The sequence below is a fragment of the Rhipicephalus microplus genome, unplaced genomic scaffold (genome assembly GCF_043290135.1).
Source record: "Rhipicephalus microplus isolate Deutch F79 unplaced genomic scaffold, USDA_Rmic scaffold_24, whole genome shotgun sequence".
Taxonomy (NCBI): domain Eukaryota; kingdom Metazoa; phylum Arthropoda; class Arachnida; order Ixodida; family Ixodidae; genus Rhipicephalus; species Rhipicephalus microplus.
Window position 1 is genome coordinate 6,956,503 of NW_027464597.1, and position 22,677 is coordinate 6,979,179.

Sequence of the window (22,677 nt, forward strand, 5' to 3'; positions counted from 1 at the left end):
ACATCATCCCTACTTCTAGAACAGCCATGGCCTCGTTCTCAGCATACTCTATCTTGATGGATTCTAGAATACGCGGGCCCTTTACTGGTGCAATCTCTGGTTATAGCGCTTCATCACGCGCCTCAACTTCTGGCGCTTTGCGACGCGCTTCGCTTTTAAAATCCGGTCTGAGCCTTTCTATCGTTTTGCTAACAGGAGATCCGAATTTCCTGATTAGCTCTGATTTACTGATTTCGTAGTTGTTCGCGTCCTGCTCACTGAGTCACGCAACAACATCCACTTCTCTGCAGGGGAGAACCGTGAGTAGCTTCTGATACCAGGTGTCTCATTCACATGACAGTTGCCTACACTTTCGTTCCGATACAGGCCCATATCACATGATAGCTCATATGGCTGCATGTACCTAAACGTCTCAAAGTCTGCCTTCTTGGCGAGAAGAAGTACTCTTCGCGGCGGTCGAAACCTCTTACTCAACTCCATATCTTGTTTCACAAACTTTATCTTGAGGTCTAGTCGTTCGTCTTCTGTCTTTCCTTCCATCTGAGCTGCTCTCAAATTTCTTTCAATGATGAGGTTCCATTTTTCGCTTAGTTCCCCATCATTAGCCTCTAAAGAGATAATCGCTTGAATGATTATGTGATTTCGTGCCAAACCCTTTTTATCAATCTGCGATTCCTCACACAGCAGCAAGTCTGACATCTGCAGCTCCCGCAAGTCCATGATCATACTAAGTGCTCGCTACTTCCAAAAAAGAAACTTCCCAAAACGGCGAAACTGAATCTTTCGGTAAAGCTAACTACCAGTTCTAAAATGTTCCCTCTTTTAGAACCTGGTTCACTCAAAGGAAAAGCCAAGCACTCACCCATGCGGGATCCATGTCTCTAGCCAGCTGCTTCTCCTGGGCCGATTGTTGTGATCATTTGTAGCTTGTGTACCACCGCGGCCACCAGCTGTAGGGAATCTCAACGCTGTTCACCAGTAGTCGCTTCGAATTCCAGTGCTGATCACCAATTGTTGCAGACCAGGGTCTACCCAACGCTGCCCCGCTGACGGGGGTTCCCAGAACGTCAGGGTTAAGTGAGACCTGGTTTCTTCGGTAGCGTGGTGTAACTTCGAGTGGAGGAAACGAACGCTTACAAGATGGGGATAAGAAAAACGAACAGGTTTATGACACTATTTACAGCTATTTACAGAATAGAGAGGTTAGGAGTTTCATAAACTCCTAACCTCTTGAACCGTTACATAGTTCAAAGCAACGTCCAGCACTGTCATCGTCTTTTCAAGCCCTGTCGGACTCCTCCTTCCTGACTGAAGCACCAATCACACACAAACACATGATAACGCTCTTCAGACCATCAGTCAAATACACACGGTTCATCGAATACTTATTGCACCTGTTGACGCAATGCCCCCCGGTTCAAGTTTCACTTAGGAGAAGGAAAATGGGGTTCTTTCTCGCAACAATTTGGTGGTTGGGTAGGTTCTTCCGCCTTTCCCTGGAAGGGCAGCCAAGGAGTAGAGACTTGAATTGCTTAATGACTACTTGCGCGGTCGGGCTGCCTCGCCGTCTCCCTAAGCAAGCCAGTCTGCGGGAAATGCTTGTAGGGCTCACGGACCGTCTTCAAATCAGTGTTGCGGATGATTGCGGCTTCGCGACAACAAGCAGGAGAACAGAAGACAAGGTAGAAGTTAGGCACGAGCTGTCAGAATAAAGGGCGTTTTTGGTGTAGGGCTCGGGTCTTGAATATGCGACATCTTTCTGGTGCCGAAACACGGGAGGAAGGACCTTCTGGGACCGAAACCCGGGAAGAAGGACGTGCTGCAGGCCTCCGTTCCCGGTGTCAGTCAGGACGACTGCCACGTTGCTTACCTCCCTCAGAAGAACACCGAGTGACGACAACTATTCGAGGAAGAGCTCCAGGTCGCGGAAGAGTACAACCGAAGGGTCTCTCACGCCGTGTCACGAGCGCGTTTCTTCCTCCGAGAGGTCACAAATAAGGCGACAGTAACGAGTGCTACGAGGTCGCTGGCTAATCACCGAACGCCGACGCTGGTGGTCTCAGCACCGCAGCCCAAAGCCAGGTCAGTGACTCTACTCGAGTAGCCGATGCGATTCTCAGTCAAGGAACGATGCCGTGTCATCGCACGGTGGTCCTGCCAAAACTACAGATCCCCAAGTTTTCCGGCACAGTTCGTGATTGGCTGTCCTTCTGGGACCATTTCAGTGCCATGCTTTACCTGAATGAAGACCTTTTAAAGATCGAGAACTTCAAGTAGTTTCAGTCGTATTTGAGCGATGCAGCAAAGAGAGCAATCGAAGGCAGCCGACTAACCGATGGTGTCCGACTAACAACTTCGCAATCAAGACCTTGACGGAGCGATTTGGTCGACGTGACTTGCTTGTCATCGAGCATGTTGACCACCTGCTCGCTTTAGCGGCACTCAAGTCATCGGCAGACGTGGAGAAGCTTCGCCTGCTCTACGACAAGGTCAACTTTCGAGACTCCGCGTTGACCGGTTTGGCATCCCACCTGCCCAGTACAGCATGGTCCTCAACCACGTTTTGATGAAGTGCCTGCCGGTCGATCTTGCAATTCTCTACCGCCAGAAGGTGCAGGAAGTGCCGCAGAAACCATCTGGCATCGCGACACTTGAACAGAGAGCTCTCCAGGCTGCCGAATCGCTCAATTTTGTGCGCTTTTGGATTGAGGGTCGAGAGAAAAGCAGGCCAGAGCAAATGGCGTCTGGTTTCTTGCGGTTGTGGCCTGAAGAGGTCGAACCTCTGTCGACGCCGATGGGACATTTGCCAATGACAAATGTCTCATCGTATACGGCGTCCGCACTTGCTGCCGAGTCTGTTAGAGTTCCGGAAGAGGTGTGCCCTACATGCAGCAGTTCTCAGCACACCATCGCGGACTGCAACGTTCAATTTTCGGCTGAGGAGAAACGGGCTCGGTTGCTCACTGCTCGCTGATGCTACCATCTGCTTGCAAAACCACATGGCCGACGTGCACGCAGCCTCATGTGTAGTAAGTGCAACCGACGACACCTCACTATCCTCTGTGAATTGTTCACAGCGGCTGCCCCAACCTGTACAAACGCGATGACACTGAACCAGGACGACCCGCACATTGCCGGGCGAGGCACTCACACGCCTTCAGTAACATCAGCCCCAAGTGTCCTTTGCGAAATCAACGCCGTTCTTCTTCAAACAGGATGAGCCTGCATCGAGTGCGGCTCCCGAAAGCGTTTCGTGCGCACTCTTCATGATAGTGGCAGTCAGCGCACATTTATCCGAGCAGATGTTACAAAGAGCCTCAGATGCTTGGTCATCGGAACCGAAGAGCTTTCCTTCGTTACGTTCGGCCACTCGAAGCCCCGCGAAGTAACACGCAGTCGACGGGTAACCTTGACGCTACGAGGCCAACGTAGGGGCACAGCGATAACCCTGGAGGCCTTGGAGGTACCCGAAGTGTGCGCAGTTACAAGCCTGCCGCTTGGTACCTATGTTTTGCAACTTTTGTGTGACAAGAACTATGATGCTGCAGACAACTTTCATCCCGACACTTGGTACCCACAGGAAATAAGCGTCCTGCTTGTTCTGACGTTCACTGGAAGGTCGCGACTGGAAGGGTTGATCATTTACCCAGCAATCTGATGGCTGTTGAAACCAAGTTCGGCTGGACCGTTCAGGGTTCCATGGAACACGAGAGAAGTTTACAATCCATGAGCACTCTATTCCTCCACTGTAGCATGAAGTTTGTTCCAGACTGTGATCTTTCTGCAATGTGGCGTCTTGACGTCATGGTGATCAAGACGCCCGCTGAGGAAAAAAAAGTAAGGATCCACCAGAACTCGCGGCATCTGAACAAGTCATCTTCAGGTTTGACGGCTGCTACAAGGTTCCGCTTGAACCACAGATTTCGGGTAGACATTCAGGAAGCAATTATGGAAGATTGGGAGAAGTATATCCACAAGTGCAATTGGACTGGTTCAAGAACCGTTCTGAACTGTATAGGCACCGCGGTGAGGCAGTTACAGTGGCGTTTAGCAAAAAACAGACAAGGCGATTCAAAGCACCACAGCCACGGGACTATAGCTATTATGTGACGCATCATGCATTACGTGAAAGTGCTGTCACACCAAGGCTTCGTGCTGGGTCTGACGCCTCGCATGCGCTGGGTCATCCCTGCCACAACGACGCATTGCTGAAGGGTTCAAAGCTCAACGATGATTTTATATAGTTGCTGCTCATCTTCCAGAGCCACCCAGTCGTCCAGTGGAAATTCAGGGGAGATCACTGGTGGGAATACTGGTCAGATTAGATCACCCGCTTGACAGGAAATGCATCGAGATGGGTACTTGTGCTACAGCCTGAACGCCGAAGGCCTTGCTGTTGGGAGCTGCGAAGTGTGTTCCTATGTTTACGGTAGCGCACGTCCAGTGCTACAATAGCTGAATGGGGTAGTCAGTGGACACAGAAGAGAACGATACTGTGCTCATGCTTTGGAGTGACTAGCTTCTAGAAAGGCAAGGAAAGCGACTGGTTCAGTTAGCAAATATTCTGGAGGCAAGTCAGTGAGGCAAGTGATCTAGACTAGCGAGACGGCCTAGTGATCGTCTTGGCTCCTTGGGAGTATGTTGCGAATGATTGCGGCCACACGACAACAAGCAGGAGAACAGAAGAGAAGGTAGAAGTTGGGCACGAGCAGTCAGAATAAAGGGACGTTCTTGTGGAGGGCTCGGGTCTTGAATACGAGTCACGCTTCTGGACGCTGGTTCCGACAGAACTGGAGTTCCGGGTGTGGGAGCGCTGCCCGGCTACGCTTTTCAGGGACAGAATAGCGCCAATTAACGAGGGTCACAACACCAGCTCTCGTTTTAATCCTTGGATTGTCCGCTAAATGACGGTACTTGTGTCTGGTGAATATATGAAGAAAAGAAGCGAGATGACGGTATTTGGAGTTTTCACTAGATAAACGAACGGACAGATGGATGAAGAGACATAGACAGATAGACATGCGGGAACGCAGGGACAGACAGACATATATACAGACAGACAGACAGACAGACAGACGCGGTCAGCGGTTGATTCACGGTTTGCCGATAAAACTTTTTGAAGCTTCGACGCATTCATCATCATTCACTCCATGGACGTGCTGTGATTTCTTTTGAGCAAAGTAATAATTGTGTTCTTTACGTAGAAGTTCTATTATGTCTAAGGCGAACAGTGTGTGGAGGCTCAGGGGAGCATTCAGCACGAGTTCAGTGGACCTCAAGCCACGACCCACAGTCTGATAACCACCATAACGTCGACGATCTCAGTGCTGTCATCGCGATGTCGACTGGCAGCGGCTTTACTGGCTTGGCTTCGATTGCCTGCATTAGATCATCTCACGCTCCGCGTCAGAGCCGCGCCCCTACAAACGACTTTTCGTGTGCCCGTCAGCGTGTGATAATGCAGAGCGACGACCTCAATAGCATTACTTGCCGTAATGTCAGAGAGCAGTTGTAAATGACTTACACCCTCGGCGTCTCAAGTACCCCGAGAATAAATGCCTTGTCGCAGAGAGCTCCAATGGTAAAAAACAAATAAGCTTCCAGATAGCACTGCACTGGCAATCTACGTTTCTGCACGCGTTTTCGCGATACATTTAAAGTTTGCTTCAAAAACACAGAATCGTCTGTTATTGATAGTTTAATAGCGACATGGGCACGGCGCACCAGCACGGACACCTGGCTGGTGCCGAGATGTCCACAGGCTGTTTCTGGGTGGGTAGATGTTAGCTCAGCGTAATAAAAGAATCGGCAGACGCGAATGGATTCCTATGCAGTGCGTAAGTATTTCACCTTCAAGACGATCAACCGTTAGTCCTGAATACATCACTCGCTCTTAGCCAGCATGGCCCAAGCATTCATCTGCAGGTTCCTTCTCATTGCTGCTCTGACCTGTGTCAATTTCAGAATCTCTGCTTTTAGATAGATCGAAGCGAAAATTAGTCGTGACTTCAGACATACCAGTGATTCCAGACACCGCAATGATTTCTTTATAATAAAATGCCTTATTAGACGAGTTGGTGCATGTCTGAACAAAAAAGTCAAGCGACAAAATAATGATGAGGCACAGGAAACAAGTAGACGGAATTGAACGCTCACTAACAAATGATTTATATAGAAAAAATGTAGGAAAAATACAGATCGTACGTCACAACCACGGTGGTTCATATAAAAACTGTTTGTATAGAAAACTGTAGCACAACACGACATAGCAATATAAATTCACGCTCCCAAACACACTGACGTTTAGCTAACGCAATCGTCATCGTGACGTACGATCTGTGTTTTTCCTACAATTCTTTCATAATGAATTCAGTTGGTAGTGAGCGTTCTATCCTGTTTATTGGTTCCAGTGACTCATCGTTTTTGCGCTTGTTTTTCTGTTTTCTTTATAACTTGTAGACACTCAATATAGCAGTGGCGATGATGGTGATACTTACACTACTGGCAGACGAATTTCCAGGTGAGAGAAAGAATAAAAAATTATTTGTTGCTAATATTAAGGTCGCTATAGTGGTCGGACCTCCTAGTTCAGAAGACCAATGACACTGGCCGCCGTCCGGGCTTGGTCGGCCAGAGCCAGTTGATGCACTGGGTCACAGCTAGACAGGATCGCCTCCCACTTGACTATTTCAGAATTATGATTGGCCAATATAGTCCCAATATAAAATAAAGTGGCCGACTGAAACAAAATCTGATCACCGGATTGTACACCGAAGGGTCTATCTTGGACAATAGATAAGTATTGGGAAATGATGATGAATGTATTCCTCACCAAGGTACCTGCGACACCTTATTTAATTTAAAATCAGGTGGTGGTAGAGTGCGTCTACTCAGCTTGAGGTGTTCCTGGATGCCAGTATAGGAAAGGAGGAGCTGGGAGTCATCCTTGTCAGTGATGAGCTGTACTGTAGATGAAGCAGTGGAGGCCCGGTGTAAGAGATTACGGGCGGAAGCATGAGCAAGTTCATTGCGTATAACCTCTGTGTGCCCTGGTATCCATAGCAGTGGTATTCACTGAATTCCTTGACAAGTGGCCGCAGCCTCTTGCAGAATTGAATGTGCTAAGCAGCCGACTTGACCTCTGGCTAAATTGCAAAATGCCGCCTGGAAATCTGTGAAGGCTTTTCGGCTACGCATCACTGGGGCTATACCGGCCTCTTTCATGAATGAGATACCTATTCTGGTAGCCAAGATGCAGTCCATGACCTGTCTCCAGTTACCCATGGCTGCCGTAGGATTGTGGTGAAGGGGTCCGGTGGTATCCACAAAGTAAGCGTGTTCCCAATGTCCGCTGAAACTCGTGCTACTATTTTGTATGACCACGCGATCAGATAGGGCCCTTTTTATGCTTGACGGCGGGGAGGGAACCTACGCTGCTTTTGCACCCATTCGGAAATGCGCTAGATACCTGTTACACTGATCTATATCGCATTTGTTCGTCCCTCCGTGGCATCATCATTGGTAAATCGTTTACTATTTGATCACTAAGTAGACATTTTTCGGCAGCAGTGGTTGCGGCTGTGTACAAGCATTGACACTTGTGTTCGCTCCGTCCAGGTGGTGAATCTTATCTGCACGGCTCACTGGACAGCACTGCTTAGCTGCTGCTGCTGTATCCTCGGCACGTGCAACTACGTCACTGAACTTCAGCCGCTACATTCGCCATCTACCGGAAAAGGAGCCCTACAAATAGACCATCGTTTGCATTGCTTGTCATTTTGGCAGCAGTGGTTGCGGCTGTGTACAAGCATTGACCCTTGTGTTCGCTCCGTCCAGGTTCGTTGCTTCTCGGTGCACTCCTTTCCGTTTTGCGTTTTTTCTCGCTTCCACTGCTGCCTTTAATATAGTTTATATAGTTTATTTTCTTTTTTTCTTTTGTGTCTTGTGTTTCGTATTTTGAGTTTACTTTTCTTCATTACTTGTCTTGAGAATGCCGACTTGCGTGGGACTAGCAAAGGAATTACAGGCTCTTCGGCAGGAGGTCGCAGAGATGAAAACAAGCCTTGTGATGTTCAATGACCTCTGTCAACGTGTAAAGAATGACAAAAAGGCTCTAACTAAAAAAAACAAGGTCCTGAGGGATGAGAATAAGAAGCTCAGTAAACAAATGTGTGATCTCGAACAATACTCGCGACTTAATAACGTTGAACTGAAGGAAATCCCTGAGTCAAAGGGCGAAGGCTGCTTGGCAGTCGTCCAGGTTATCCGTGAGAAGATTGGTTGTCCAATCGCCGATACAGACATAGAAGCCGCGCATCGGGTGCCCGCAAAGAATGAAAGCAACATTATTGCGCGATTCTGTTCGAGAAACAAGAAGGCTGAATTCGCTAAGAAGGCAAGAAAGGCACGCCTGTCTACCGCAGATATAGGGTTTTCTCAGAGCACAGGCCCTAAACCTGTGTATGTCAATGACCATCTCACACCAGAGCGAAAGCGCCTTTTTGCACAGGCACTTGCGCTTAAGAAAGCCAACCAGTGGAAGCATCTCTGGACTGACAATTGTACAATCAAAGCCAGAAAGGCGGATGACAGTCGCGTACGTGTTTCGAATTGCATGCGCAGAAGATCTGCGAGTATTCTCTTAGATATGATATCAGTTTCCATTTTAAACCGACCTTAGATCAACATGGCTGCGTTCTCGTGCCAGCAAACATCAGAATTGCTACTCGAGAAGTCACCATCCCTATCACTACTTCACTTAAACATTCGCAGTCTTAGAAAGCACCAGGATGACCTTGTTGCGTTGATTTTCTTGCTCAAACATTCATTCTCTGTCATATGTTTATCTGAAACTTGGTTGTCTGGTACGGATGATAACTTGTACGGATTACCAGGTTATTATTCTGAATACTGTAATCGGGAGCTCTGTCGTGGTAGCGGTAGTGCCATACTTGTCAACTCATCCTTAACCTTCACACGCCGTAGTGACATAACCTTCAACAATATTTTATGTGAATCTGTTTGGCTTGAATTCGACCGTAGTGTTATACCATTGAATAGCCGTAGTTCTATTATAGCTTCCATTTATCGGTCACCTTCATCGTCGTATTCCGATTTTTGTAATCAGTTAAGCATCATTCTAAATAACCTAGTGAGGGAAAATAAAAACGTTGTCTTATGTGGTGGTTTTAATATAACCATTATTGTTCCTGATAGTGCATCGTGCTTAGAATATATGAACTGTTTATACTGCTATGGCTTTACGTCGCATATCTCAGCACCAACTAGAAACGATTTACTAGGTTCGAATACTCTAATAGATCATATCATCTCCAACATTTCCACTGAACACGTCGCAGCTGTAATAGATCGTAGCATTACAGACCATAATCCCGTATTTTTCATTCTGGGCTCCGAAAATACCAAGGCCAGTAACACTTTACGAAACGCCGATTCAATGCGGACAAGTTTGTGGAAATAATTAGCACAGTAGACTGGACATCGGTGACTAATCTAGACTGCGCAGAAAAGGCTCTTGAGTCTTTATCAGAAGTAATAGCTTCAGGTATAGATGCACGCACCACTTCCACTACTGTCACGAAGTGGTATCGTTACCCTAGAAATCCATGGATAAGCAACTCGTTGTTGAAGTCCATTAATAAAAAGAATAACTTTCATAAGAAGCTAAAGACGCAGCCTTATAACCTCGCATTAAAATGCCGCTTTCACAAATACTCAGCAACATTATCTTCCATACTTAGGCGTGCTAAGCGCAATTACTACCGGAATCTCATTGTAAAAAACACAGCTAACACGAGACGCAGCTGGGAAATCATTAAAAAAATTTTGAACATGAAAAACTGCTCAGAGCCCACAATAAAAATAAAGCAAGGCGACGAAATGTATACCGACCCTGTAAGAGTGGCCGCCACGTTCTGTGAGCATTTCTGCGCATCTGCGCATACGCAGCAATCACCAGGTCAATTACGCAATATACCACGGTGTGCTCATTCTTTTTATCTTCATTCCACGTCTTCAGATGAAGTCCTTCAGGTCATCACATCACTAAAGACCACAAGTGCTGGTTTAGATAATATTGATCCTTTTAAAGTAAAACTAGTTTCAAACTTAATATCACCACCTTTGGCAGTAATTATTAACAAGCTGTTTTCAGCAGGTGTGTTTCCGAGCTGCCTTAAGGCTGGTAAAATAGTTCCAGTTTTTAAGAAGGATGATAAGAATTTTGTACAGAATTATAGGCCAATCTGTATCCTGCCTTTCTTCGGTAAAGTAATTGAAAAGTTATTTCACATTAGATTAATGCGTTATCTGAAAAAATTAATCTTTTATCTCCACAACAATACGGATTCCGTCAAAGATATTCAACGGAACTGGCACTCATTACCTTAACGGGGAAAATTAAACAAGCCATTGATAGAGGGTTACTTGTGGGATCTGTGTTTATCGATTTGACGAAGGCTTTTGACACTATAAATCATCACGTTCTACTTGCTAAACTCGAATCATTTGGTATGTCTGGTCCGCCACTAAGTTTTATTATGAGCTACCTCAGTAACCGGTCTCAAATGGTTCATGTTAATGGCCATCTTTCAACGCCCAAGTTAATTAACGTTGGTGTTTCACTGGGATCAATTTGAGGCCCACTTTTATTTTTGATGTTTATTAATGATCTACCTACCATTCTTACAAAGACCAAGCGCATACTTTACGCTGACGACACAACTATCTTTCAGTCATCTAAATCAGTTTCTTCACTCCAGTCTGACCTCAACACAGATATACATAACATAACTTTATGGTGCCAGGCCAATTATCTTCAGATCAATGCTACTAAAACCGTGTTTATGTTGTTCCGTTCCCCGCGCCTTTCACTTGACATACAACCTTCCGTTCACATTGGTAATACCATCATAAACGTTTCCAGTGAAGCACGGTTTCTTGGCGTCATCTTAGATAGCGAACAAAAATTTAATAAACACGCAGCATCACTCGTTAAAAAGATTGCATTTGGTATTCACGTTATCATCAAGACAGGAACCTATTTTCCGCCTCACATCATACGTACTTTGTATTTTGCTTATATTCATAGCCATATTTCGTATTGCGTATCATCTTGGGCCAACACATATTTCACGCACATCGAACGTTTGCAGCGACTTCAGAATCAAGCAGTTAGATTAATGACTTTCAGCCCATTTTACTTCTCCTGCAGCTCGTTGTTTCCTCAGCTTAACATACTCCCATTGAGACAATTATTTTGTCATAGAATGTCCGTTGTCGCCTTTAGACTCATCACGCATGACATTTTCATTGCATGCATTGATCATCGTCACTTAACTAATAGTAACATTATCCGGCTTTTCAGTGCAATAATTTTCTTTTGCCGGCCGTAAGGACAAACTACGGCAAGTTCTCAACCTTATTTACTCGCATAGCCATTTGGAATTCATTGCCTTTCGAATTGAAATCATCGCATAACATCCATAGTTTCACTTCGTGCAGTAAGAAATTTTACGTTCAGGAATTAATCAACGCATCCCATTTGTGTAATTAACTGTTAATAGCTCTCCACAGTTCTGTGCTATTTTACTACTTCAATTTGCCTTTGTATATTTGATAACACTGATAATGAAACGTGTTGCATTTGTCACGTAGAGTTCATTATTATTGTTTTTTGTCTTCACTTGCTTTTGACTATTTCCTTGTTATTTTTCAATAGTGAGTATTACCATTATGTTGTGTATTGGTCGTATTTTTATTGTTAATCAAGATTATTCCTTATTACAAGTCCGTATTTATTGCTGTATTTTTTGTAATTACCCCATCCATGTAGCCATAGAAGGTCCCCCTGTCAGTTTCTCTGAAACTTTGGGACCTCCTGCTGTAATTTGCTAACCATGTAACTCAACTGAACTATTTAATAAACTTGACTTGACTTGACTTATACACAAAAATGTGTCGAGAAATTCATTTAGTACGAGTTAGAAGTAGTCTATCGAGTACCTTTTTCTTGCATTGCACAGACGGAAAGGTGTCTCAACAGAACGCTAAGGGAATACAAGAATAGCACTAGCAGGACTGCAATTAAAGGGGATCTCGCTCAGCGCTCCTCTGCTTATAATTATAGCCCGCATCTCAGGGATGCTACTATTTTGGCGCTCAGCAGTCAGAAAATTGAAAGAACCATTGCAGAAGCATACAGTCGCGTAGTCGGAGGTCTTTCTGTCCGCGTCTAAGCAGGGCGCTCTCGTTTCAAAACTAGGAAATAGGGAAGAGGCACGCTAAGTGTGTCCCACGGTGACGTAGAAGCAGAACACAAGACATCTGCGGTAATACTACACAACACAGCACTGTGCAGTGACGTGGTGTTCTACGTGCAGAACAAATGTGTAGGCAAGTGCAGGGTTGACTCATCGATGCGGCTGCGTTGCCGGGCAGGCCATTTCGCGTGGAAAAAGTACCGAAGACGGGTTACAGATGCTCAATCTATTGTGGAGGGCACCTCGATAAACAAAGCAGTGCTGAGGTGACCAACCTTGCTAAAAATTTGTTACAGAAGTTACAGAAGTATGAAATTAGGGGTGTTGCAAGTCGGTTGCTGCTAAGCTATTTAAATAATCATCAAGAGTTCGTACGTATGCAGAATGTTTCGTCTAGTTATCTAATGCTTGAACGAGGCGTCCCTCAGGGCTCTAAGCTAGGTCCCTTATTATTAATAATTTTCGTAAACGATATAGTTAATATACCTGATTTCCCAGAAATAATGATGTACGCTGACGACACTAATCTATTTTTTAAATTACGGGACCTGAATGAATTAGAATACAGTGTGAATCACTGCCTTGTATCACTAGCTTGCTCATTGAATTAAAATAAATTGCAATTAAACGCTGAAAAAACAAAATACATTATGTTCAGGTCGCGCAATACACCCATCGATAAGGAAATAACCATTACTTATTCAGGAATGAAACTGCAGCAAGTGACAAACTATAAGTTTCTTGGAGTGACGTTTAATGAAGAGTTAAGCTGGAACGCGCATATTAGCCAAGTATGTGTAGACTTATCAAAATCATTGGTATTATGTAAAGAATTTCTAAACTGATTCCCCTATGGCTGAAACAACAGCTATACAATCGCCCTTTTTATTCTAAGCTGTGCTATGGAGCTCTGGTGTGGGCAACAACTACCAAAACTAACTACAAGAAACTTTTAATTCTACAAAAAAGGGTTCTTCGCATATACTGCAAACACCAACGAAATTACGCAAACTTGAGCACAGCACCTTTATTTCAAACATATCATATGCTTCGTGCTGATCAACTCTATTACATGAAACTTATGCAAATCATGTACAGCAAAAAATTGTGTGTTTTCTAGCTCCCAACGAAGGAGCTAGACAGCACACTTATCCTATTCGCCAAATCTTACGCAGTCCACAACGAACACGAACAAATTATGGTAAACAAACTTTTACCCACCAAACAACTTGCATAATAAACAAATTAGAACATAAGCTTAATTTTGATTGGACAGAAAAAGCATTTAGGGCACAAGTTGAACAAGTGCTAATGCAGGAAAACATACTTTTTGGTGGATACTAAAAATACTGATGTTAGCAAGGGTAGTAGTCGGGCGATGGAAATCTTGTACTGCATGTACTTTAATAACTATAAAATAAAACGTTATGTATCACATGTCTCTAATGCTCTAGTCTGATTCTTTCCTGAGGGATTGTTATTCAAGTATGTTATGCACTAAGTATGTTACGAGATTTGTACAGTGAGTCAGATTCAATGTAACATGATATTTTTTGGCAGCTATCTTTTCTCTGTTGCTTCTTTTGTTCATGAAGGACTGATGCCGCGAAAGCTGTTTTTATGTTTATTTTTTATGTACGAACTGTGTACAAGGGTGTTGGGTCCTCTTTCAGGCTATATGAGTTTTGCCCCAACATCTTTTTGTTTCTTGTGCCTTGTACAAGAAAACAATAACACAAGTTTTGAAATTGAATTGAAATTGAAAAATTGAAGCAGCTCCAACAGTAAACAGCCCTTTCTAGACCATTAGTCAGTAGGGCGTGTCAAAAGAGCTTTTGGCGAAGGGAGTCGACAGTCCTAGACAATTCGAAGTATGACTGTGGTGTTGTCTCCGCTTCTGGTGCACCTCGAGGAACGTAGATCCGAAACAAATCAGGGTAGGCTTAGCCGATATCATCCCATGCGTCCAAGTGGTGTCAAGCCGTTTGGACGCGTGGGATTATTCAAACCACTTGCACTATATATAAAAGCACGCTGCGACACTTACGAATGTTCTTTCTTTCCGTATACCGGACTCGCTCGCTGGATTTCGTGCCAACCGGTTGTGCTCCTGCGATCTCCAGCGACAATACAGCTCTGCCCGATTGGCTCACCCTACGCCGTTTCCTGAAGCCGACAAGAGCTCTCGCCGAGTGGTGCGCTGTGCTCGGACGCCTGCGACCACGTCCATCTTTCCTGTTTTCTCCTTACTTCCGCATGTGACTGTCCCTGCTCCGCTCTATATCTCTATACCTTTAATTCCTCCCTATTCTTTTCAATCCCTCCTTACCACCATCCCCTGCACAGAACTGTGGAGGTGCCCTCATTGAGAGAAGCAGTAACGGAACTGCGCTTACTTCTTCTTTTTGCCCTTTCAAAAGTCAGTTATTTTTCCCGTCTACCATAAGAAATTGGAATGCTCTGCCAAATGTCTGCCTGAATGTGGTACCCTCAGAAGCGTTTATTGCTAAAATTGAGCTATTTCTGTTTGTATAACTCTTTCAACCAATTTATTTTATTTTTACACAGTAAAACTCACCATGGCACTTCGAGACTTCTAGGTACGTAACACTAAGCAAGGTAAAAATGTTTTTATTGTTTTTGTTTTTATCCATGTCTGAAACACTCGCAGAACACTGTGCTGAAGTGTTATAACATTATTTCTGTGATGCTTTTGTTAAATTGACCTACGATCAAAGAAAGTATCGAGCGAAAAATTCCCGAATCTGCAAGGAATTAATGATGGCAAGGTGGGCGAAGCTCCGGGGGTTTTCCAATGATACCATGAAAACCCCGAGAACCTCGCCGTTTCCCGCTGTCGTATTTCGGGGTCCGCTTCACCTCTAGCCTGTTTCGCAGTGGCGTCCTTGGCGCGCACCATCTCGGAATCCGCCCGGTACCACACTCGTAATCTGACACGTACGGCGACGATTCAGGAGAATGAGAGAAAGCGGGCGCGGCAGCGCAGCACCGTGCAAAAGTAAATCGGAGCAGCGGCACCTCCAATGCGATCTAGTGTCCATTCACCCAAACTCAATATTGCCTGCATGGATGGATGAATGGATATGGTTGTACCCTTTAGATCAAGCGGTGGCTAGCGCCACCAAGCCGTAGTACTTAATGAACCAAAAACTGGATTTTTTTTCTTTTATATATAGTGAGGTTCAGAAGTCATACTTTGCAGTGAAGAGTTTAATTTTCAGTCGTGTCTTGACTTCAGCCACCAATCAGACAACCTCCTTCAAGTTAATTCAACCCGCTTTAGCCTATTTCGCCCTCCCTGTCCCTAAACCCCAGTGCTTTCAAAATCTCTGCGCCATCATCCTGAACTATAGGGTGAATCCCTTTACAGAACATTATCAAGTGTTCGGCACTTTTTTCTTACTCTCCACACGCACTGCATACCGTGTCTACCCCTTCGTATTTGGCCCGACATATCTTGTTTCGCAATACTCCCGTCCTGGCCTCAAGCAGTAAAGAACTATCACGAGTATTATCATAGATCCTTTCTTTGGCAATTTCCTGCCTAAACGTTCGGTACATCTCTAGTGCGGACTTCTTAATCATGCCAATTCTCCACATATCTGTCACAGCTTCCTTTACCTCCTTCTTAACCAATATTTTTTTTTTTTTGGTTTGGCCCCCCGCTGTTTTCTAAGTATTTACCAGTCAATTTGCTGGTTCGCTTCCTCTTTTTTTATCGACATTCTCCATGTACATGTAGCTGAATACCTTCCTAGCCCAACGGTTCTTTCCCATTTCTCTCAATCGCTTCTCAAATTTTATCTTGCTGCTAGCTTCCCTGCCCTCAAAAAATGTCCATTCCATATCACCTTGTACTCCCCGATTTGGTGTATTCCCGTGAGCTCCTAAGGCAAGCCTACCTATTCCACGTTGCTTAATTTCTAATCTTGCTCCAACTTCTGATCTCATGCACAAGACCACATTGCCGAACGTCAGACCAGGAACCATGACTCCTTTCCATATTTCTCTCACAACATCATACCTATTGTAATTCCACAGTGCTCTGTTTTCCGTCACCGCCGTATTCCTGATACCCTTAGTCGGCACGTATATTTCGTGTTCCTTTGGGTACTCGGCCACATTTCTTATCCATACGCCCAGATAGTTGCATTTATCTGTTATCTCTAGCATGACCTCCTGTATTCTAAGCTCACTACCTTCATTGTCATTGAAAATCATGACTGCTGATTTTTCTTTACTGAATCTGAAATCTAACCTATCTGCAGATGTCCATCAATATCTGCAAACCTACCTTGTTGTCGTCCATTAGCACTATATCATCTGCGTACATCGATGCTGGTAGTGCCTGTTCAGCGACGTTTTCTTCTTTGGTGAAAGAGAGGTTGAAGCCCAGTCCACTTCCCTCTAATTTGGCCCAGAATTGGCCTCCAATTTGGCCTCTAATTTTGCCTCTAATCCTTGTAGGTCCATCATGAATATTAAGAGTGACAGAAAACACCCCTGCCTAAGCCCCCGTTTTACCTTTGCAGGCTTGAATAATTGTTTTCCCACTTTATAACTACTTTGATATCTTTATAGATATCCTTTAAAAGATTAGTGACTCCATCTTCCACGCCTAGTGTGTCTAGAATTCCCCATAATCCCTCTTGAACAACGCTATCGTACGCTCCCTTGATATCCAAAAATGCTAGCTACAGGGGCCTGTGTTTCTTTTCTGCTATTTCGATGCACTGCGTCAGTAAGAACAGACTGTCTTCCAACCTCCTGTGTTTCCGAAACCCATTCTGCAGTTCCCCTAGCATCCCCTCATCCTCTATCCATGCCTGCAGTTGTTCCTTTATAATCTGTATCGCCAGCCTGTAGACCACTGATGTCACTGTTATAGGACGGTAGTTGTTTATGTCAGCTTTGTCCCCCTTTCCTTTATAGATCATGCTCATCCTGCTAAGTTTCCATCCATCAAGGACTTTACCACCGATTTTTATTTTGCTCACTGCCTTTCTCAAAGCCTGCTTAGACTTCGAACCTAATGCCTTTATCAGCATAATTGGAATGCCATCTGGGCCTGTTGATGTACTACTAGGAACATCTCATTCGTCACACATCTCATGGGCCTACATCTCATGGGACAGCGCCATCTACTATATGACATTGGAGACGCTACTAGGTACGCCGGAAGGATGAGGGATTGCCCTAGACTATAAGGAGCTTTGCCCTTAAAAAGGGCTCCACCGTGGTAGTTTGGTGGCTGAGGTACTCGGCTGCTGCGGTCGTGGGATCGAATCGCAGCTGTGGCAACTGCATTGTGAATGGAGGTTAAAATACTGTAGGCCCATGTGCTCACATTTGGGTGCATCTTAAAGATTCCAAAGTGGCCCAAAATTTTTGGAGCCCTCTGCTACATCGTTTCTCGTAATCATATGGTGGTTTTAGGACGTAAACCTCACATATAAATTGCCTCTAAAAAGGTTGTCTTTTTTTTCTCGAAACAGTAATCGTCATTTATCTTGCGTTTCTTTTCTTGCACTATGTTTGTGTACCCCCGCAGGTCGCGGGATTTAACCCCGGCTGCGTTAGCTGCATTTTCAATGGAGGCGAAAATACTGTAGTCTCGTGTGCTCCGCTTTGGGTCCACTTAAACGAACCCTAGGTAGTCGAAATTTTAGGAGCCCTCCACTGCGGCCTTTCACATATTCACATGGTGGTTTTGCGACGTTAAACTTTGCATATCGATCAATATCACTGCGTGCCTGTTATTTCCAGGTCATCAACGAGATGCGCGTAATTAGCGTGACATAGCTTTCTGAATAGGAAAGTGACCAGCATCGAGTTTTTAAGAAAGGAAGCATAGTCAAGTCAGATTACGATTGTTCTTGCGGCACAAAAAGACACGCTTTTCACTCATTTTTTTATAGTGCATGTATATAGTTGTTCACTGCTGTGTGGACCTGTTAAGCCTCAGACTATCTAACCATAAAAAACTTTGAAAAGCCATGGAGGCCGATCATAAGTGTAGTGTTTGGTGCATGCGTGTGCTGCGCATACGTGAGAAACAAGTGGCACAGCTTGCGAAGAAAAAAGAAACATTATCGACGCATGTGTATTATTTTAGATTCTGATGTGATACTGCCTGAATGCAAATTTTAAAAATATTCACTAACGTGCTTTTCTCATTCATGGTTACCACCCATGCGTGCTCATAAGCGGTTTACTTGCAGTGTTTTTCGCTGTATTTTTTCCATCTCCTTTTTCTCTGTTTACTTTTCAATAAATTAGTTCTCAGATGCTCTTCTTCCTCGGAGTTTTGAACATAGAATCATTACATTTTCATCAAGTATGTTCCAACTAGCTCCATCAGTACATACATCACCGAAGCTCTCCTGAAAGAAACAGGTTCGAAAAACAGATAGAAAAAAATCATCAGAGAAAACAAACAGAAATGAAGAAAAATGTCAATTAAGAGAGCGATAAAGATACATAAGTAAAGAAAGAAATGAAAGAATGAGAAAGGGGGATATAAAGTTCTAAGAAGGGAAAGAGATAGAGAATAAACAAGTAAATTGAATGAATCAGAAAGAAACGCCTACTATAAGAAATATGCAATAAACAGAAGGAAGCAGAAAGAAGGAGAAAAAAAAATCAGCAGATCTCACGTGCCTGGGAATCGACGTTATGTGAAGCACGCGGAGGGAAGGTTACCTTGTTTTATATTTTTTGTAGAGCAAAACGTCATAAATTGACGTTAAATATATGTACAAACAACCAGTTGTTTGCACTTGCCCAACGATAACAAGCGGAACATGCGCATTAGCAACACCATAAGCTGATATGAAGCACTGATTCTCGCGAGGATGCTGGCTCTGAACACTTCTACATTAATGAAACTCACCACATGGTAACTAACCACAAATGACGATACCCCGACGTGAGGGCTTCATCGAAATTTATAAAATTGGGTAGGCAACACTGCAAGCACTACTGACGTTTCACGAAGATTGGCATCTATTTCAAAAGTAGTTCCGAAATCTGGCATAGCTCTGTGGTAAAATGCTTCATTGTCACGCACAATGCTTGGGTTCGATTCCAGCTGGGACCCTGACACTTGTTTTTTGCATTCGTCGAGTCGACCTTACCGACGTTGGGTATTTCTTAACACTCGCACCTGTGGCACATACCCGCATACCAGAGGCACATACCCGCCCGTGGGTATGTGCCCTGTCTGGCGGGAAGCGTTTGACCGAAGCTCGCTAAGAAATGCTTCGCATTTAAAAAATTGACCCGTATCTAGATGTTACACTGTAAATGTCGTCGAAAGACGACAGTCTTGCGTCTGGAGAGAGTGAACAATGTGTTTATTTCATGTTTATTTCTGCGAAAGAAAATCGGTGAACGGTATTTTGAAGGCACTGCGTTAGAGTGCTTCGAGCGTGTAACGGAGGCGAAGAAGCGCATCTGGGCACGTTAGACACGAGCGCCATCTGGCAGTTATCTTCGAAAACGAAGGCCGCCAGTCACGGAGGTTTTAAGGTGTAGAATGCAAAGCGACGGGCAGGTGCCACCACCGTGCCGTCGTAGCAAAGCGTTGGAAACACCTTTTTGAGCATCGCGTTGCAATGTCAGCGCAGCGCGTTAAACGCTACACTCCTTAAAGTTACTTGTGTGTGCCTGTGCTAGTATAAAGGCAGACATACAGAACATAGACATGTTGTTATGGCGCCTCGATATTGGCACCTCAATATTTGCTTTTTTGATTGACAAATACACAACGATGAACGCTAAACCTTGAGCAATATTGGTGGGAGCTGCGGATGGGGTTGGCCGTTTGGTGCTGTTTGAGGTATCGTTAGGGCACACTACCCTACCCTGTTGCTGTTTGAGGCATCGTTAGGGCACACTAAATGTACGGACGTACAGACAGTCAACAGACAGACCAAAATTTTTCCGTCGAAAGTCCCTAAGAAAGCCTATCGTCTTTAATAAACAGAAAGTACCATGACCACCCGGACGTCATTCTTCAGGCTTTCAAGCTTGGCAATGGTTGTGTAAAGCTGCAAAAATCTACGCGTGTGCATGCGCGTGAGAGTGCTTGTGGGCGATTGTGTACGCATGTGTGCGTGCGTGCATGCATGTGTGTATCGACGTGCTTGCTTATGTGTATGTAGGCCACTTTATGTGTGTGCATCTGCGTGTGTGGCGCTATCGTGTACGCGTGTGCGTGTGTGTGTGTGTGTGTGTGTGTGTGTGTGTGTGTGTGTGTGTGTGTGCGTGCGTGTGTGTGTGTAATTTCTCTTGCACGCTTTTTGGATGCTTTTCCGGACATCTGTGACGTTCTTGTGTCAACTTCTTCCTAAATTAAAGTCCTGGCTCTCGAAATACGACGCAGATACTGTCAATGAGAAATAAAACTAATGAATCGCCGTGAACCCAACGGTAGGTGGCAAAATCTAAGAAGGTGGTGGCAGAGGAGTCCGCTTTGGCTGGACCTGAAGAATATTCTTTACAACCATACAAAAAAACAGTCTAAAAATTGCTGCTCAAGCACTTGGCGCATGGGGTTGACCAAGGCGGTAGAACCGTACGAACCCTCTGCGTAATTTCTGAAGGTTCATTAAGGTCTCGCTGAATTCGTTACATCTGTCCGAAATCTCCGTTGATACTTGCCCTTGGTTATACTCCCTTCTGCAGTTTTTCAGGGAATCAGTCCAGAGTAGCGGGATAAGCCCAATTTACGCGGCCCGTACGCTTTTCCCGAAGGACGACTTCTTCAATTTTTGTGGGGCTTTCGCAATTTCTTTCACACGTACGCGCTATAATTCTATGCGTAGAGTCACGAGTTCATTCTCTTTTCTGTAGGTTTCACTACTTTAGAATACTTGCTTGTGGGCAAGTTGGTGCTTTGTTTCCTGAACTTTTTACAACCCGCGCTCTACTAGGAACATGAAAGAAAGAGTAGGAAAGAGTTCCCCATCTGTTTTTTTCTTCCCCCCTTTCTCGTGTTCCTACTATAGCGCCAGTTGCAAAACATTCAGCAAACGTAGGTCTCGCATTCTGACCATTCAGGCGTTCTTAAGAATTTACGAGCCGTCGCTACAACAATAGGTAGCAGCTTTTATTTCCTCTCCAGAGTTTTTTTTTTTTTCGTTTCTAGATGGCCGCGACTTAACACTTGGCAAATAATATTTATGCAACGCGCACTGAACCTGCTCAATGTGTTTGTCTGCGAGATAACGGCGCTGGTGATAATTCACGTGCTCTGTGTTTCCAGTTTCACTTAATGTTCTCTTACAGTGCGAAATTACTCCCCCGGCCCATCCTAAATGATTTCGTACAAATGCACTTTCAGAACAATTAAACAAACGAAGTTGTTGCTATACATGCATCTTAGTGTTACGAAAAGTCATGTATTGGTATATCTAGCCCAAATATAAAATGGCCTTATTTCCTGCGACTGCTTGATATCACACCTGTGTTGGTGGCTAAATTTTTGTTAGTGGTGCTCGCCTTAAGGTTAAATTACGGAAATTACATCTGCCATTAAAATAGCAAATTATCTGTCTTTCTGTGCTGAAATTTTTGCTGCTACTCAACATAATCCAGGTGTTTCGTACATTAATACCTTCACATTTGAGAAAAAAATTTATTAGACCGGTTGCCTAGAAAAAGAGGCTTGTTACCAAATGAACTAGCCGATTCTTTAGAGAAGTCATTAACGAGTGGGCTAATTTTACCGTGTTTTCCACCATCCGATTATGTAACGGCTGCTAGATTTAGCAGGTGAAACATTATGGAACGCTTTGCAGGTACAACACTTATAAGTTACACAGAATATTTGTGCTTATTATGCCCCTGGCGGAGATTATTTTCTGAAACACGTAAACTAGAAGTGGCTATTTCGAGGCTGTGCTGTCAGGTGCCGAAACAAAATTGCTTCCAACACCAGTCTGGTCAGGAACTTCCTCCAATGTGCGCTTTCTGCGGCAAGCTAGAGACCCGAAGGCGACTTACTAATGCTCCAAGAAGCCGCTCAGAAATAACTTTACGTGCTATTGGACTGAATTTCTTTGAGCCCGAGACTTTTTCCAGTCTCTATTTCCGGGTTCTCTAACGCGAAGGTTTGCGTGGCTGTGCTGCATTATCTCAATCAAACCAACCTAATAACTAGCTTATCAATATTATTATTCTTCTGTGTCAACACATGCATAACTTTCATTTTTTAAATGAGGTGCTGATTTAAAATGTTATTTATTATTAATAAAAATCATTGCTTTTTGTACATTTGTGTCAGCATCAAAATTTGATATGAAATTCTTTTTACTATATAATTTTCATTATTCTAAAATTTCATGACACATTCTAAGACCACCAAATTCTT